A 19,187-nucleotide genomic window follows, 5' to 3' on the forward strand; every position below is an offset into this window, starting at 1 on the left:
ATTCTGGCGTGCGTGAACATTTTTTTTAAGGACAGCTCATTTTTGTGCCAGAGTGGCAGGTTTAGTTGGACTTCCAGGAGAGAACTCAGCTAAACACACAGGAAACGAGATTTCATATGGAAGGAGATGAATTTCATATTTTGCAACTCAAGCTACTAATACTCATTCGGCCAAATGCATCATCAAAATGTAAATCATGATGGCGGGGGGGGGGGGGGGGAAAGAAAAGAGCCCGTGGCTGTTACCTCACTCAGGGAAATCTGTCTTGCTTGGAGACAAATAGGAAGTTAAGCTACTGTTTGTTAGTCCCTGGTAGGCATTCAAGTCTTTTTGCTTTGGATTTCGTGAGGTGAGGGTACATGCAGGGGGTCACCGGAAGTCTCAGGAGCCAGGGGTGTAGTTAGCGTGAGCGAGAGCTAATTTCCTACCTCAGCCTTGTACCTTAGCGTGTCCTTGTGCTCGCAGATTCAGGACTCCAGTCCAGTTTTTATTTTAATTCATCTTTTAAGAAGAAAAAAAAAGCATTCAAGCAAGCAACAACTTTTTTTTTCTTTTAATTGTAGGGTGAGTGTTGCAGCTCTTTAAGTAGTCTGGATTGAATGGGGGGGGGGGGGCAACGCTCGGGAAATGCCAGTGTTTTGAGGGGAATGGCTCACAGCAACTTATTGATCAACCAAATAAGAAAAGGAAAAAAAAGTTCATTTTTGAACTGTGAAGTGAGTTGAAAATTTTGAATTATGACCTCATTTTAAAATTTGTGAACTTAACTTTTAATGAGTTTGCGTATAAAAATGAACTTTCCCAACACTGTCAACATATTATTTGGTATGACAGCAAAAGAATTGGAACACTTTGTCATAAAGGAGCATAAACCTTGCTAGAGGGTTGTCTGTGTGTGTGTTTGATTTATGTCTGGCCTTTTCATAGATGCATTGCCTTTGTGTATTAAGAACAAAATACATATTATGATTATTAATGTTATTCTTAGCAGCGGTGAAGGTCAAGAGCACAGTGGTTATTGAGGGACTGGATAACCCCAGTTATGGCGGTGGCGATGAGGAAGTTGTGCTGGTCTTAGAGAAGGATGAGGAGGAAGATGAGATGGTTTTATTGGGAGACAAGGAAGAGAATGAAGCAGGAACTAGCAATAGCCACACCGGTAGAGATGTGTGTGAGGCTGCTGCACTGCAGGCAATGTCTTATGCAAACAAATCATGTTTCTCCATAGCTCAATAAAGGAAGTGATTGATGTATATGAAACCCAAGCCTAAAAAAACCCCACACACTGTTTCAATGCCATGCAAAATCCTAAACCAACACTGACTTTGAAGTTGAATGACCTTTACACAACAGGTAAAGTGCCATTTTGACATAAATACAGGAAGTAGAAGGACTAATGCAAGTTTATAGAAATAACTGTCGCTAACTAGTAAATGTCTAAGAAATAACTGTTGACATTTGGATTTGAATAAGGGGACAGATAGAGGGACTTAATTCACAACTCAAGCTGAAGATCACAATGGTCATACCACGAACCAGGAAGTAGCCAGTGAACTAACAAATAGATGGACAAATCAGCACTCAAGTGTAGTTTCAGGATTTTAACTTGTTTTCGGCCTTGGTGGAAGTTTGCACTGGAGGAAGACATGGAAGTGGATGTTCACTCTCTTCCTAGCACAGTCCCACAGAAAAAAAAAATCCTGCTCCCAGTGAAATTAACTCCCACTCCTGTCCTGCTCTGCTTCCGAATGACTCCCACTTCCATTTGGGAGGTCAACTACTTTAAAAATGTGCATCGGTCTGAGTTTTTTTGGTGTCAGGTTTCGGGAACGCTCAAGACAAAATTGGACTCCGGAAAATGTGAACTTGGGAAGAATTGACAAAAACGGTTTATTAACAAAAATAGGTCACAAGACTGACAAAGTTCAACAAAGAACGCTGGTACAACACCAGGAAAACGAAAGAACCCAAAATTTAAGGATAAAAATATAAAAAGACATTGCTTGTCAATAAAGAGATAAGAAGAAACCCAAACACATATAATACAAAAATCATGACCATAACTCCAATGAAAAACTACTTACAAAGGCAAGTGCAGAAAACCTGGTGGGAAAATGAAGAACAAGAATGTGGACCATCTAGACAAATTCAACACTTGGTGACAATCGTGAACAAGGCGAATTATCCGACCAAAACATGACAACATGGGAATCCTTAGTCAGCTCATTACATTGGCAGCAGGTGTGCAAGCTGGAAGGAAGGCCCTCCTCTGCCACCTGCTGGAAAGACACAAGAACAGGATGAAGACATTTGGTCTTCATACCAGATAATCCCACTCCCATCGAGTCCTGTGAACCATCATGTACCGTCCCAATCCCATGATGAAAGGTAAAGCTGACTGACAGCCATCCCGTGGAAATCCCGCGGGATTGCCCCAAAAATGTCAACCTCTAGTTTGCACTCCCATAAGAGGCTTTCAAATTATATATTGCCATTTGAACATTGCTACAACAACAAATGAAGTGGCGGCCTTCAAGTTTTGCAGAGTGCTTTAAATCACGGACAAGTACCAACAAATTCCATTGGTGCCCTCAAAACACCAGCACCCTCAAAGTTGCATATGAACCAGTTGACTGAGTCGAGGCCATCTGTGGCCGAAAGCCTTGAATAGAAAGAGGACTCAATGATGTGTTTGTCCACTCCTTTGCTCATTAAGGATCAACTATTCATGCCGGGCCCTGTGGATGACAAAGAAAGCTCACAACTGCTCATTTTCACCAAGCGGAGGCTAGTTTTTTCCTCTTCCTCAAAGGCCTCCCTTCATTAGAATTCTCCTCTTAGAAACCCAAGTCAGTTAGCCCAGCGAGGGGAAAATCAAAGTAGGAACCTTTCTATTGCCAGACTGGCCCACAGGGAGGACCGACTTGCTTACCATATGTCCAGCATTTAAATTTGACCGTTTCGATTTGCGGAGAAATAAAGGCACCTCCCTATCAATTCATCAACTTGAATGATTCAGATTTTGCCTGCTGGTGGCCACAGTTACGTCATTGGCAGCTCATAAATGGGTCATTCCGCAATTGGAGGGCATTTTGCCTTCAAAAATTTTGAAAAATAAACCAAATGATATGATTTGATGCTACATATCAAAAGCTTGATTAGCTCATCTTATGTCAATTGTACAATTTTAATTACATGATTTATTTGGTGTTTACAATACCTGACACTGTACTCACACTAACAGGGATGCTAATCGGGATGAATGTTTGCTTTCACGGGTAGAAGATGGCTTTTTAGCTAGCTGTTACTGCTGACCAAGAGCACAAACCCACTCCTATAAATAAGTAGAAAAAGTATTTTTAAAAACAATTGTCTTATTCTAATCATATGCACACCGGGGTTGCATGCGATACAGTGAGCTATTCAATCAAGGTTAACTCTATAAACATGTGAAAAATAGAAGATGGGGCATACTTTTGCAAAACCGTTTGATGATGTCGAGTCAGGCGAATCATGTGATTCAATGCTTTCCTGTTCTACCATGCTAAAAAGGTTATGGTAACAGGGTTAATAGTTATTATTTGAAATACTAATTTTTATTAAAACAAATATTTCCACATTTCCTCTCCGTGAGCCGTCACCTTACCGTGGTGGAGGGGTTTGTGTGTCCCAATGATCCTAGGAGCTAAGTTGTCTGGGGCTTTATGCCCCTGGCAGGGTCACCCATGGCAAACAGGTCCTAGGTGAGGGACCAGACAAAGCATGGCTCACAAAGCCCCTTATGATAGATAAAATCGATGGCACTCAGTTTCCCTTGCCCGGACGCGGGTCACCGGGGCCCCCCTCTGGAGCCAGGCCTGGAGGTGGGGCTCGTTGGCGAGCGCCTGGTGGCCGGGCCTACACCCATGGGGCCCGGCCGGGCTCAGCCCGAAGAGGCAACGTGGGTCCCCCTTCTCATGGTCTCACCACCCGTGGGAGGGGTCAAAGGGGTCGGGTGCAATGCGAGCTGGGCGGCAGCCAAAGGCGGGGACCCTGGCGGTCCGATCCTCGGCTGCAGAAGCTAGCTCTTGGGACATGGAATGTCACCTCTCTGGCAGGGAAGGAGCCCGAGCTGGTGTGTGAGGTAGAGAAGTTCCGACTGGATATAGTCGGACTTGCCTCCACACACAGCCTGGGTTCTGGTACTAGTTCTCTCGAGAGGGGTTGGACTCTCTTCCACTCTGGAGTTGCTCATGGTGAGAGGCGCAGAGCAGGTGTGGGCATACTCATTGCCCCCCGGCTCAGTGCCTGTACATTGGGGTTCACACCGGTAGACGAGAGGGTTGCTTCCCTCCGCCTTCGGGTGGGGGGACGGGTCCTGACTGTTGTTTGTGCATATGCACCAAACGGCAGCTCAGCATACCCACCCTTTTTGGAGTCCTTGGAGGGTGTGCTGGAGAGTACTCCTGCTGGGGACTCCCTTGTTCTGCTGGGGGACTTCAATGCTCACGTGGGCAATGACAGTGAGACCTGGAGGGGCGTGATTGGGAGGAACGGCCCCCCCGATCAGAACTCGAGTGGTGTTTTGTTATTGGACTTCTGTGCTCGTCACGGACTGTCCATAACGAACACCTTGTTCAAACATAAGGGTGTCCATATGTGCACTTGGCACCAGGACACCCTGGGCCGTAGTTCGATGATCGACCTTGTGGTTGTATCATCGGATTTGCGGCCGCATGTTTTGGACACTCGGGTGAAGAGAGGGGCGGAGCTGTCAACTGATCACCACCTGGTGGTGAGTAGGCTCCGATGGTGGGGGAAGATGCCGGTCCGTCCTGGCAGACCCAAACGTATTGTGAGGGTTTGTTGGGAGCGTCTGGCGGAATCCCCTGTCAGAAGGAGTTTCAACTCCCACCTCCGACAGAGCTTTTCCCATGTTCCGGGGGAGACGGGGGACATTGAGTCCGAGTGGACCATGTTCCGTGCCTCTATTGTTGAGGCGGCCAATCTGAGTTGTGGCCGTAAGGTGGTTGGTGCCTGTCGTGGCGGCAACCCTCGTACTCGCTGGTGGACACCAGCAGTAAGGGATGCCGTCAAGCTGAAGAAGGAGTCCTATCGAGCCTTTATGGCCTGTGGGACCCCAGAGGCAGCTGACGGGTATCGACTGGCCAAGCGGAACGCAGCTTCGGTGGTCGCCGAGGCAAAAACCCGAGCGTGGGAAGAGTTCGGTGAGGCCATGGAAGCCGACTTCCGGACGGCTTCGAGGAAATTCTGGTCCACCATCCGACGTCTCAGGAGGGGGAAGCAGTGCACCACTAACACTGTGTACAGTGGGGATGGGGCACTGCTGACTTCGACTCGGGACGTTGTGAACCGGTGGGCAGAGTACTTCGAAGACCTCCTCAACTCCACCAACACGTCTTCCTTGGAGGAAGCAGAGTCTGAGGACCCTGAGGTGGGTTCTCCTATCTCTGTGGTTGAAGTCACCGATGTGGTTAAAAAGCTCCTCGGTGGCAGGGCCCCAGGGGTCGATGAGATCCGCCCGGAGTTCCTCAAGGCTCTGGATGTTGTGGGGCTGTCCTGGTTGACACGCCTCTGCAACATCGGTCAACGGGGAGAGTGCCTCTGGATTGGCAGACCGGGGTGGTAGTCCCTCTTTTTAAAAAGGGGGACCGGAGGGTGTGTTCCAACTACAGAGGGATCACACTCCTCAGCCTCCCTGGTAAGGTCTATTCAGGGGTGCTGGAGAGGAGGGTCCGTCAGGAAGTCGAGCCTCAGATTGAGGAGGAGCAGTGTGGTTTTCGTCCCGGCCGTGGAACAGTGGACCAGCTCTACACCCTTAGCAGGGTCCTCGAGGGTATGTGGGAATTCGCCCAACCAGTCTACATGTGTTTTGTGGACTTGGAGAAGGCGTTTGACCGTGTCCCTCGGGGAGTTCTGTGGGGGGTGCTTCGTGGGTATGGGGTACCGAACCCCCTGATACGGGCTATTCGGTCACTATACCACCGATGTCAGAGTTTGGTTCGCATTGCCGGCAGTAAGTCGGAATCGTTTCCAGTGAGGGTAGGACTCCGCCAAGGCTGCCCTTTGTCGCCGATTCTGTTCATAATCTTTATGGACAGAATTTCTAGGCGCAGCCGAAGCGTTGAGGGCGTCCGTTTTGGTGGCCTCAGTATTGCATCCCTGCTTTTTGCAGATGATGTGGTGCTGTTGGCTCCTTCAAACGGGGCTCTCCAACTCTCACTGGAGCGTTTCGCAGCCGAGTGTGAAGCGGTTGGGATGAAAATCAGCACCTCCAAATCTGAAACCATGGTCCTCAGTCGGAAAAGGGTGGAGTGCCCCCTCCGGGTCGGGGGAGAGATCTTGCCCCAAGTGGAGGAGTTTAAGTATCTTGGGGTCTTGTTCACGAGTGAGGGCAGGAGGGAGCGAGAGATCGACAGGCGGATCGGTGCAGCGTCTGCTGTGATGCGGACGTTGTATCGGTCTGTCGTGGTGAAGAAGGAGCTGAGCCAAAGGGCGAAGCTCTCAATTTACCGGTCGATCTACGTTCCAACCCTCATCTATGGTCACGAGCTATGGGTCGTGACCGAAAGAACGAGATCCCGGATACAAGCGGCCGAAATGAGTTTTCTCCGCAGGGTGTCCGGGCTCTCCCTTAGAGATAAGGTGAGAAGCTCGGTCATCCGGGAGGGGCTCAGAGTCGAGCCGCTTCTCCTCCACATCGAGAGGAGCCAGATGAGGTGGCTTGGGCATCTGATTCGGATGCCTCCTGAACGCCTCCCTGGTGAGGTGTTCCGGGCATGTCCCACCGGGAGGAGACCCCGAGGAAGACCCAGGACACGCTGGAGTGACTATGTCACCCAGCTGGCCTGGGAACGCCTCGGGATCCCCCGGGGAGAGCTGGAAGAAGTAGCTAGGGAGAGGGAAGTCTGGGCTTCCCTGCTAAAGCTGTTGCCCCCGCGACCCGGCCCCGGATAAGCGGTAGAAGATGGATGGATGGATGGATATTTCCACAGTCGCAAGCAATGGATAGCAATTTTTATACTGTATATAGAGTGAACATGCAAGCTCCACAAAGGGAGGCCGGAGCTGGGATCGAACCCACCACCCTATTGGTATTTGAATTTTTCGTTTTGTTTTTAAGATGTGGTCTCAGGACAAGTACATTTTTCTCAATGACTTCATGTGTTAGTATTTTGTATGTGGATTATTTAAAATTGGATGGGTGGGATGTAAAATGTCCTCCAATTCTGGAATGACCCAAATACTGTACAGGTTGAGTGTATTGACAGACGGACAAACTTCCTTTTTTGCACTCTGCTCTGTCACCGGTCGCTTGTGAGATTAGAGAGAGAGAGAGAGCGAGAGAGAGAGAGAGAGAGAGAGAGAGAGAGAGAGAGAGAGAGAGAGAGAGAATCCTTTCCCCGCGCGTTGTCACTGGGACATCCGCGCCTTTGTGGTACTGAGCGAGAGCAGGCATGACTGATTTTACGGAATGATCACACCGATTGCCTCCCGCCATATCGATGTTTGTGGTGGTGTTATCGATCGAGATTCCTCACCAACGTGATTCTCTTCTTTTCCGCCGTTTGTTGACAGACTGCAGATGTGCACGATTGGGCAATATGTAATTTTTGACACAACGCTGCTATTTTTGGAGAATTGCACTACTTTTGGGAGTTAATACTTGATTTCTCATTCTCTGACTCGTTTTTTTAACGGCGCTCTATTCTGCAGCCGAGCTGGCATTGATTCCCCCCAATGGCTGTGTGAATTGACAGAGTGAAGATCCTAAACATTCGGAAGCTGTGTGAAGGTGAGTTCAGCATTTTTTTTGGAACTCATAGCCTCACAAAATTGAAATTGAATGTATTTACCGACAACTGCCGACGCGTTTTGTCATATTGAAGTCCATCAATATACTACAGTAAACCCGTTTCGCGTCAAATCAACTGGCTGCATTTATTTATTTATTTTTTGCCTCATATACAGTACGTAGACAATTCGGGACTGCCGAAAAGCCATATGCCCCATTCTCGTCTTCAAACGTCAGTGTCGTTTTAAATGCATTAAGTCTGTTAGACTGGAGAGGACCTGACGCGATTTGTTCAGAATGTTATTTGTTTGGACATTTCCCGGTGCGTCACGACTGCTGCCGGTGTGCTTCTATGTGCATTTGCCCACACGCAAGCAAAGCGAGGACAACCACGGATTGCCATTTCACGTTCTTATTTGTGCGAGGTGTCTGGCGGTCATCCCTCAGCATGCTTTACGCCAGCTTGAGTGTCCCCCTCCGCTCTTGCTTTCCGTGGTCTGTTTGGGTAAATGCTCATTTATGATCGCAAACATGGATGTGGATATCTTATCTGCGGCAAAGACGTGTGCACAACGTTGATGTGTGATGTGGGTAACCTGCAGCTCAATTAGCAAAAGTATGCGGTACCGTATCTGAGTAAAAGAATCAGAGCATCCCTTCACTTGTAGGGTCGGATGTACTTACGGTTCGACAGTCCATCATTACTAACCTCTCTCATATAAGAATGAACTAAAGATCTCGTAGACTCTACAACAGGGGTGTGAAACTCATTTTTGTCGCGGGCCACATTATAATTACCTCGGAGGGCTGTTATGACTGTGAAACTATATAGGGAAGTCAAGAATAAATGTTTATTCAACGATAGTTTAAGTTACTGTAATCAGGGTTATGGTAACAAGAAAACTTACAATAGCTCTCTTATATATTACATATGAGAATTTGAAAATTTCGTCCAAATTTTAGCAAGCATCATAGAAGTCAACATGTCTGATTTGCTTTCGTGGGCCACATCAAATGATGTGGCGGGCCAGATCTGGCCCCCGGGTCTTGAGTTTGACACCCATGCTCTACAACAATCAATGGTATCTGATTCCCTGGAAAAATGTTTAAGCGGAATAATGGCCTTGTCCAGGTATATGACTTTTTTGTCATCACGACAGCTGCGTTGTCAAACTGCCAGATAAAAAAAATAAATATTGGTCTGTATCTCCGACTGGGCGAGATGTTGAGATGTCACACTCATTACAAGTCCGTCACTGACCAGGCTGTGCCTAATCGTCGCATGCTTGCGACAAAATTCAGTCTCTCATCGCAGCTATGTTGGGGAGGCGGGATAAGCAGCTGTCAAAGTCATGTCGACAGAGGCATAATGTGCACGTGCCTCGTTTCTATGGATCAAAAAAAGCAAATAGAGTGTGGACCAATTCGTTCCTAGGGAGATTGTGGTATGGACTGTCTTTTGAGGTGTATAATTGTTTTAATGACAACACACTTGCTCATAAGCTACTAGCTTTTCAGTTAGCAAAGGTAGCAGGAGTTGAAATGCTACAAATACTTTCCAATATGTCCCTTTTTGTTCAAATCACTTTTTAAATACTGTACACCAAATTGTGATTGTGTCTCGTCATAAGTAGGAGGGTACTGTCTTTCTTTTGGTCAATGCAGAAAATTCAATCGAAGGACAATGTAGGTAGGACATGTCACACTCTGCGGCAAGGCGAACAAAACTTATGACATGCCAGACTTTCGTTATTGTGGTCGTGAAGCGTCCCAGTTGAGTTTGTTACACTACACATGGCTACGATGCATCAAGATTCAAACTCAAAATCAGCCTTGAGCCACTACATTTGTCCGTGGCAGGTCTGTCAGCTCAAAATCCGACTACCGTATTTTCCACACTAAAAGGCGCATTGGATTATGAGGAGCACCTTCAATGAATGGCCTATTTTGTAATTTTTTTCATATAGAGTGAAACTCCTCTACAACGAAATCATGTTTGCAGCAAGACATTTTTCACAACAGGGGTTTTTTCACTGTTGCAAGTTTTATCTCAGATGTAAACACACACACACACACAAATGTATATGTGTACTCTTTACTTTTATTATACTGTACGTAGTGCATAAATATGAGCATACACTTATTTGATATTGTTTAACATTAACATACAATTTTTTATGTTAAACACTCCACTTTGTTTGTTGGTTTAAAAAAGTCATTTATACTCCTTTATAAAAAAGGAAGTTTCAATATCTCTAATTTGATTTCAAACTTTACTTCTATGAAATCCACTTCAGGCATAACAGTACTGCAATGAACAATATGTCAACTGTATACAGTACTGTAACACCTTATGAATATGTAATTAATGAATTTAATGATACATAACTAAGAAAAAAACCACCCAAAAATCAGTTACATTTTTGGTTATTTTGTAAAGCAACATTCACATTTTCTATCCATTCGTGAAAAAAATAATTGATGGAAAATAATAGTATTGATTTCCTAATTTTTACCTAATTTAATGTCATGGATGTGTTTGTGACCAACAGGTGGCACTGTAGGGCTCCGCCTGCAGCTGCACACCTGTTGGTCATTGTCATTAGTTGCTAATTTAAAAGACTTGATGCCCGACCACTCAGTGTCGGGTCATTGTTGCTGTGTGCACGTGTCATGTTTTGTTTTCTGTCTTAGGTTTTTGATACTTTGATTTCTTGTGATTTTGCTGGACTTTGTTTGAGTCAGTTTTTGAGTTAGTTTCTCCACTGTATTCCTGTTTGCATTTTTGTTAAATACATTTTGGTCAGCCACCCTGCTCCTCCCTGCTTTTTGGGGTCCTCCAACTACCACCTCGCGAAACATGACATTTAAATTGGAATTTAAATCAATGATTTTTAAAATCAAACAATCCTAATCCCAAAGACACATACTGTACTGTATAGCCAATGTACAGTTGTGCACAAAGAGAAAAAAAGGGAAAGACATGGCGAAATTTACGATCAGCATTCACTTTCACTTACATCAAATTCTTGGATAATGTCTTTTATTTTGCTTCCTCCGTCTTTCATTTTGATCACTTTTACCCTCTCTTCCAGCGTCAGAGCTCTTCTTGTCTTAGCTGCTTGGCATCCAAAGGTCTGTGTTGTAGCCATTTTAGCAATGCAACTAAATACTTCCTGGACTACTCCGCAGGTGTAAACCAGTGTGGTGGTTGCTGTTGCAGTTTCGGAGTGAAGCAGTAGGAGTCGCTGTTGGCTGAGGTTGGATTACACTTTTGAGGAAGGCTTGTTTTCGTTGACGTGAATCTCGTCGCGAGGCAAGAGAGAAAAAGATTTCGTATAATGGAACAGGGGGATTTTTCGTTGTAGGGGAAGCAGAAAAGTGGGAATGGCTTTCATGCATGAACATTTTTTCACACTTGGGGGTATTTTGCCCATGTAGGTTTCGTTGTAGAGGAGTTTCACGGTATTGGACGCACCGGATTATAAAACGTAATCTACAATGCATTCACTAGATGGAGCTACACTCAAGAAAATGCAAACAGAAGGATCAAATGTCAGTAAAATGTAGGAGACTGGACTGTCTCAGAAGTGTTTGTTATTTATTCCTCTGTTGTGTATTCACTTAAGAGGAAATCACAAAATAAGTTCTGTAGGGGGGGCTATAGAATTTATTTTGTGATTTCCTCACTTGATTTTCTGTTTTGATGCATTATTTTCAATATTCGTAGTTTCATTGAAGTAATCGTTAATTTACGTTTTTCGGAGTTGGTCATGAACGCCTCTCGAGTCAAACGGAAGAAGAGAAGGCACGGAGACGGACAAAGACGTACCTGTATTTGTTGAGACTGTGAAAACCATGAATAAAGTGTACGTTTTAAAAAACCAACACCACAGCTCTCCTTTTTTCGGAGCTGCAACAAAAACGTATTTAATAAAGCAGCGACACAGTTCACGGAACCAATAACAAGTTATAACATTGACTCGTTAACGGTGAACTCTCTTGCCGCTATTCGATTTCCGTGTTCTATTGCATGTCTCCAGCTCGGAGCCATTTTGGGCTTGACATATTACCGTAATGACCACACACAAGGCGCACTGGATTTTAAGGCGCACTGTGAGCTTTTAAGAAAATGGCTTTTAGGTGCACCTTTTAGTGCCGTCTCACGTTGTGTCGTCTGACGTTGGCACAACGATAAAAAAATAATAACATACCCGTATGCTGCTATACTGGACACTTTTGACTCGTCACGTAATCACTGTGATGTCACACATGCTGCAACACGCTATGTATGGCCGTAAGTGCTGCCTTATCGATATGCATATATAAAATGTTACATGTTTAGATCTAATGTTTTCAGACTTTGATTATCACAAGTCTACACATGTGCACATAAATTTGGGTGATAATTGGTCACGCTTTTTTGTACCGGTACATTAAATGCCGTCATGTTTTTTCTCCTCAAAGCAACTAGGAGAGACAACCTTCCGACGTGAATACAATAATACATGTTTTTTATAAGTTTCGTTCTAATATTTTCAGTCTATGATTATCACATGCCTGCATGTTTCTTGGCCGTGATAGCCTGTCACTTCCGCAATAAATGTCCTTTTTTGTCTTTCTCAAAGGAAGAATATGAAACCTGGAATGGTTAGGACTGCCATCTAAATTATGGCAAAGTGAACAGAGGGTTACAGCACAGAAAACATCACAATGATTAGGTGACATGGTAAAAAAACGTCCAATTCGGCGGCATTCAGCTTTATCATTGTTATGATGCATAATCGGCTTCAACATTTTTTTTACCGGAATCAGATGCCAGTGATGTATGCATTTTTTAATGTCCACACAAACTGTTTACTAGATCGAAGGAAAAATGAATTTGGAGTCGTGTGTTTCTTTAAATGAAGAAACCCGTGCAGCTGAAGTGTCTATTTTCATACGTAGTTGGAATGACACGGTTCTGCGTAGGCCAACGGGGTCTGTTAGTAAATCTGTTGATTTGAGCTTTGCCACCGGGGCATCTAGCATCACATGAATTAATTGGTGAGTGGCAGCGGACACTTAACGTAGGCCCAGCCAGCAGCTCCAGATTGAGCTGAGTCGAGTGCTCTCACTGAGAAATTGGTTTAGATGAAGGTAATGTCCACCAGCAGTTAAACTGAATGACAATCATATTTATTACCTCATGGCAACGGGTTATCTCACTGATTCCCTGAAGACAAACTTAGAATTTAGAATATGTCGATTGCCTTCACTGTGTACTTTGATTGACTTCTCATATCATTCATATCAAATGTTATGCCATACTCTGTTTGTCAAGAGTTCCAACCAACGTTGACCATCTTCCATGATGTATGTGTAATGATGCTGTTGTCATAAGCTGATCACCTTCCTGCTCTATTAAGGCGATTTATCATTTATATTCCTTTTGGTGCTGTTTTTCTAGTATGAACAGCTGGAATCATGTCAAGCATTGGGGCGGGTTCTGCTGAGACCTAAGCATGCAAAGACATCAAAAGCTTTCCTCTGTTGATTGATTCTTGTAATTTTCAAGGAGCCATTACCAGCTCCCGTTGGTCGTGGTTTTGAATTGTAGAGTTATTCAAAAGCTTTCGAATGAACCGGTTCATTAATTGGGTGGGAAATAAGCGATCTCTTGGCACCCTTTGTAAGGAATGATTGAGCAAGTGATCCAGATTTCTTTTGAGGAACACCAAAGAGGATGTTGAGAGGGTGCACCTCCATCCTGGCTATTAAATTACATTAATGACTCTGAAGGAAATTAAAAACGCAGAAGTGATCCAGATTGTGTGGAACTATAACAAACCCTCGACAGTCCTTCCATCCCTGCCTGTCATCAATGTTGAGACAATGACCAGTGTGCAACGTCAACACTTGAAGCGATGCACAACACGCACAATGGCTGCAGCAGATTTTGAAAATCCAATCGCTGTGAAGAAAGAATCTTCCACCCGTTGTTCCATCGTAAATCACAATCTCGCGGCATTGATCAAACAAAGAGCTATTTCTTTTTTTGTTGCCACTGTCATGTTACAAATTGACAAATATGGCAGCTCACATAGATAGTGATATGAACAGAAAAAGAAGACGCACCAATATTTCAATTTATCTCTATCTCTTCTACCACTTCTGTTTGAAAGTAATTTTTTCAACCTGCATGCAGGAGGTTACATTTTACTGACTGGTTAATCTGTGCTTGGAAATGGAGAAAAAATATATTCTTTATCAGGGCTGCAAAATTCCAGTCATATTCAATTGTAACAATATTACCACAGAAACATTTGAAATGTTTTCTTTATGAAAAGTACAATGACATGTCAAATGTTGAATGCCATCAAGGGAGTACATTTTGGTATACAATCAAAATTTAGGGCAAAATACATGAAGATGAAAGGAAAAAAAATTGAACCGCGAATGCAAACATTTTGTTTTTCTTATTTCTTCTTTCTACCCACAATCTTGCTGTTGTAGACTGTAAATTTCCCCAGTGTGGGACAAATAAAGGTTATATTATCTTATCACAGATAGTAATGTCATGGCAATCAGAGTCGAACTCGCAAACAGTGGAAGTAAATTCCTGTACCCACATCTTTTTATGGATCAGGGATAAGCACCTGAAAAGGGCCACATAGGACATCACTCATCAAACGTATGACAAAAATGCCATTTTAAAAATGGAAAAAAAAAAGTCATTTTCTTAAATTAGTCCACAAAACAAAAGTACACATACAGTACAGAAATATATCAATCTATTTTTATACTGAAATGCATATATTACCGTCTTTTCACAACCATTCGGCGCACCGTATTGTTGGGCGCAGTCTCAGCAACGGATGCTATTTCTGTATTTGACACATACACAAAACGCACTGTATTATTGGGCGCAGCCAGGCATGGTAAAACATACGCCAGCTTAAACATACGGCATGCATGCACGCACGCTAAAAACACGTTAGCTTGAAGCATATGGTAGCATGCATGCACGCTAAAACATACCAGGTATGTTAGCTTAAAGCATACGGTAGCAGCTAAGACATACGGACACACGCTAAAAGCACGTTTTTAAAAGGCAACGGAAGCAAAACTGAGTTCGGTTGTACTTTATTTAGCCATTTTACAATGTACTCATGCGACTGGTACCTGCTAGGGGCGTGCCTTTAGCGTCCTCTTACACGCCTACCCTTCACTCATTGGCGACTGGTACCTGCTAGGGGCGTGCCTTTAGCGTCCTCTTACACGCCCACCCTTCACTCATTGGCGACTGGTACCTGCTAGGGACAAGCCTTGAGCGTCCTCTTACACGCCCACCCTTCACTCATTGGCGAAGTTCCGCATGCCTGTCGTCACTCACGTCCGCCTTTTCTCTGTATAAACAGCGTGTCGGCCAGAAGTGGTCTCAGTCAGGCTTTGGAACTCGGCGCAAACACTAGACGCGCCGCATTATAAGGCGTCCTGTCCATTTTGGAGAAAATTTAAGACTTTTAATGGCGCCTTATAGTCGTGAAAATACGGTATATAAATTATCCACTCCTCAAATACAAAGCAAACAAAAAAACGTGTCTCTCTTGCGTTCAGATTCCCATTTAAAGATGCTACAAGTCTATTGAATAACTACCGTATTTTCACATCTATAAGGCGCCATTAAAAGTCTTAAATTTTCTCCAAAATGGACAGGACGCCTTATAATGTGGAGCGTCTTGTGTATGCACTGAGTTCCAAAACCTGACTGACAGCCGACACGCTGTTTATATAGAGAAAAGAGAGAGAGAGAGAGAGAGAGAGAAAAGGCGGACGTGAGTGAGGACAGGCATGCGGCGAAGAAGTCCGCCAATGAGTGAAGGGTGGGCGTGTAAGTGGACGCTAAAGGGACGCCCCTAGCAGGTACCAACACCTGTATAAAGTGTGGCTATGTGCATTATTGCAAAACAACTTCGTTTTTGGTTTCTAAGAACCCCCGAAAATAAATTCTACAAAGAGACACGCCTACGAAGCTCAATTCAAACTTCAAGCCATCGGTTATGCTTTTGGCATGCGTTCCCATCTCACAGCAGCGGTGAAAAACCAAGTCAAGCAAATGAACTCTGAGCTTGCCGTCATTCCCGGAGGCTTGACTAAAGAACTCCAACCGCTGGACATCGGCATCAACCGGGCGTTCAAAGTAAAGTTGCGACCGGGCGTTCAAAGTAAAGTTGCGAGTGGCATGGGAACAATGGATAATCGATGGCAAACACAACTTTACAAAGAGTGAGAGGCAGTGCTGGGCAAGTTACGCCACAATTTGCGAATGGATTGTGCCTACTTGGACGAACGTGTCTGCTTGCACTGTTGTTCGAGCTTTTGGCAAAGCCGGCATCATTTCTGTGGAGCCACATGGCAATGAGAGTGACTCTGACAACGAGAGGGAACCCGGCGTTTTTGATGGATTACCGGTACTTGCACAATTGTTCAGTTCTGATACAGAAAATGAGGACTTTGATGGATTTCTGGGTGATGATTGATTGAAAAACATGAATACATTGTACAATGGCTAAATAAAATACAACCGAACTCAGTTTTGCTTCCGTTCCCTTTTTAAAAACGTGTTTTTATCGTGTATCCGTATGTCTTGGCATGCTACCGTATGCTTCAAGCTAACGTGTTTTTAGCGTGCGTGCATGCATGCCGTATGTTTAAGCTGGCGTATGTTTTACCACTGTAAAACTGCGCCCAATAATACAGTGCGTTTTGTCTATGCGTCAAATACAGAAATAGCACCCGTTAATGAGACTGCGCCCAACAATACGGTGCGCCGAATGGTCGTGAAAATACGGTAACCAAACATTAACCAACATTAAGTGTACAACCTCATTTTGAGGTGTTTTTCACACAAAAATCAACAGATTCTCAACAGCTCTTCACATTATACTGTTTGTCCTGAATGTCATTCAAAATCCTCAAATGAATAGGCTTACTCACCTGTATAACAAATGCAGTGCAGTATGCGGAAGTAAAGTCGTCAGTCAAATCGTCCCCTCTGCTGCATCATGCCACGCCACGAAATGCCACAACAGCCGATTGCCCAATTAAGCCACCCTCTGCGATTTGTAAAACTAGCAAGCTTTTGAATGTGTCCATTTGGTCGTAACTTTAGCCACTTTCATGCACAACTGTTAACGGTTCTTGTAAGAAAATAAGATAGAAAAAAAATCACTGTCATTTGTGGACTTTTAGAAATGTTTTGTAGCGGCGACTTTGGTTGAAATCTTTCAAAGTTGTTAGCGTCTCTACCCAAACTAGGCAGATAGGTTTCCGTTAAAATTTGCTGATCATATAATTCGCTTCCTATTTGACCTGAACGACACAATTTTTTGACCAAATGCTCGATATGGCTTCTTGCCAGGACTTGCAACTCTGGAATGCACTTCACTTAGGAGTCAGCCAATCCTCCATTAAACGTCTCCACTTGGTCCAGAACGCTGCTGCGAGCCTCTTAAATTGTACTCATAAGAGAGAGCACATAACTCCTACATTGGCACCCCTCCACTGGCTCCCTATACATTTTCGAGTTTTTAAGATCCCATAGTTTGTTTCCAAATCTTTAAATGGCCTTGCTGCACCTGACCTCTGTGAGCTCCACCGTGTCTTTCCGGTGCCTCAGGTCTGCGGACCAGACATTATTAGAGATGTTGCGTTTTGCGTGATGGTGGTTGGGTAGTTGGTTGGACCAAACAAAACTATGACAGGAAACAAAACACGACAGGAGCACACGCATACTCACATACACAGGGACATGCAAACACTCCACAGAGAGGACGGAGCCTGAATTGAACCCATAACCTCTGCACTGTGAGGTCAACGTGCTAACCACTGGACCACCAGGCTGCAACTCAGTTAGATATTGTTTGCACAAATCCTGCAAAGAGATACATGAACAACCCCCCCCCCCCCCCCCACCTTCACACTTGGTAAAGGTAACAACACAATTGATTGAGAATCGTAAGTGCCAAACATCGGTTGTTTCTTTTTTGTTGTCCTTGATCTGAATGGCATCAAATATTACGGTTGAATGGTGGTGTCTCTGAGTTCATCAACTATGTCGTGACATTGAGCAGGATCAAGTGCATCCGAAACATACTCGATTTGAGCATTTTTCCGCAGCTGCAAATAAAAGACTGTGGTCGACCACAGCGCAAGGTCATTTGTAACAGGTAGAAAATTCCCATGTAAAATTCTCATGCTCTGCCTTCTCTGCTGAAATTATCTTCTAAAAGTGGGATCAGTTACCTCAATACTGTATACATCTTCAGAGGCAGCTGATGTATGGGGTCAAAGCCCTTTATCCCTCATCTGAGAAGCCCTGCGCGAAAACTGAGAGGAAATAATTACCATTATATTTTATTTTGATCCCCACAGACATGAACAACACATCTCAGGGTGATCTTCCGGGGACCACTGAGACTCGAAGAGATTTGCTTTGGATGCCTTTCAGGGAGATGTGCACTGTTGGGTGGAAATGGCATGCCAGGGGATGCAAAATGAGCACATTTTCCTCTCATTTCCCACTCCTCTGGTCATGGGATCGACACTTAGTCACTTATACAAGCTTTGTTGTCACACTTAATACGGCAGGCAGCACGGAGTTAAATAAAAAAAATAATAAACAAACTCGCTCTTAGAAGCAATTAATACTAACTGAATTTGAAAAACAAAAGTTAAACAGAAATAAAAACAATCCATAATGAACCATGCCAAATTATTCTAACCTTGATGTGGTGACATCTCCAAAAAGTCAAAGCAAATCAAAACACACACATTTAATTCTTTCGAAGTTCCTTGAACAGAAATTCTGAGTAAGATGTGCTGAGGGGCGGCCCGGTGGGCGACTGGTTAGCGCCTCAGCCTCACAGTGCAGAGGTGCAGGCTTCGATTCCGGCTCTGGCCTTCCTGTGTGGTGTTTTCATTTTCTCCCACATGCCTGCGTGGAATTTCTCCGGGTACCCCGATTTCCTCCCACATTCCAAAGACATGCATGGCAGGTTAATTGAACACTCTAAATTGTCCGTAGGTGTGATTGTGAGTGCGAATGATTGTCTATGTGTGGTCTGCGATTGGCTGGCAACCAGTTCAGGGTGTCCCCCGCCTACTGCCCGAAGACGGCTGGGATAAGCTCCAGCACGTCCCGCGACCCTTGTGAGGATATGCGGATCAGAAAATGGATAGATGGATATGCTGAGGTTACGTGAGATATGAGAAGGTTACATATGAAGTTCTGCTCGTCACGGTCATTCAAACCTTGATTATTTGTGTGACTTTGAAAGGGCAATTTTGGTAGGATTCTGTATTGAACTGGATTGTTGGGCTTACTGTAAAAGATTCAACTAAGAGATTG

The 19,187-nt window shown here is 44.4% G+C and overlaps 1 protein-coding gene across 2 annotated transcripts in view; it reads left to right on the forward strand.

The window, feature by feature from the left end:
- Positions 1-7,402: 7,402 nt before the first annotated feature.
- The window catches only part of LOC147211532 (interleukin-1 receptor accessory protein-like 1), a 223,483-nt gene continuing 211,698 nt past the window's right edge, over positions 7,403-19,187 (forward strand). For both annotated transcript variants that reach the window (XM_086128247.1, XM_086128249.1), the window contains exon 1: positions 7,403-7,795. The gene's annotated coding sequence lies outside the window, so the exon portion shown is untranslated. The remainder of the gene's footprint in view (positions 7,796-19,187) is intronic.

The sequence above is a fragment of the Hippocampus guttulatus genome, chromosome 1 (assembly GCF_054856545.1).
Source record: "Hippocampus guttulatus isolate MCC_2025c chromosome 1, RoL_Hgut_1.0, whole genome shotgun sequence".
NCBI lineage: Eukaryota > Metazoa > Chordata > Actinopteri > Syngnathiformes > Syngnathidae > Hippocampus > Hippocampus guttulatus.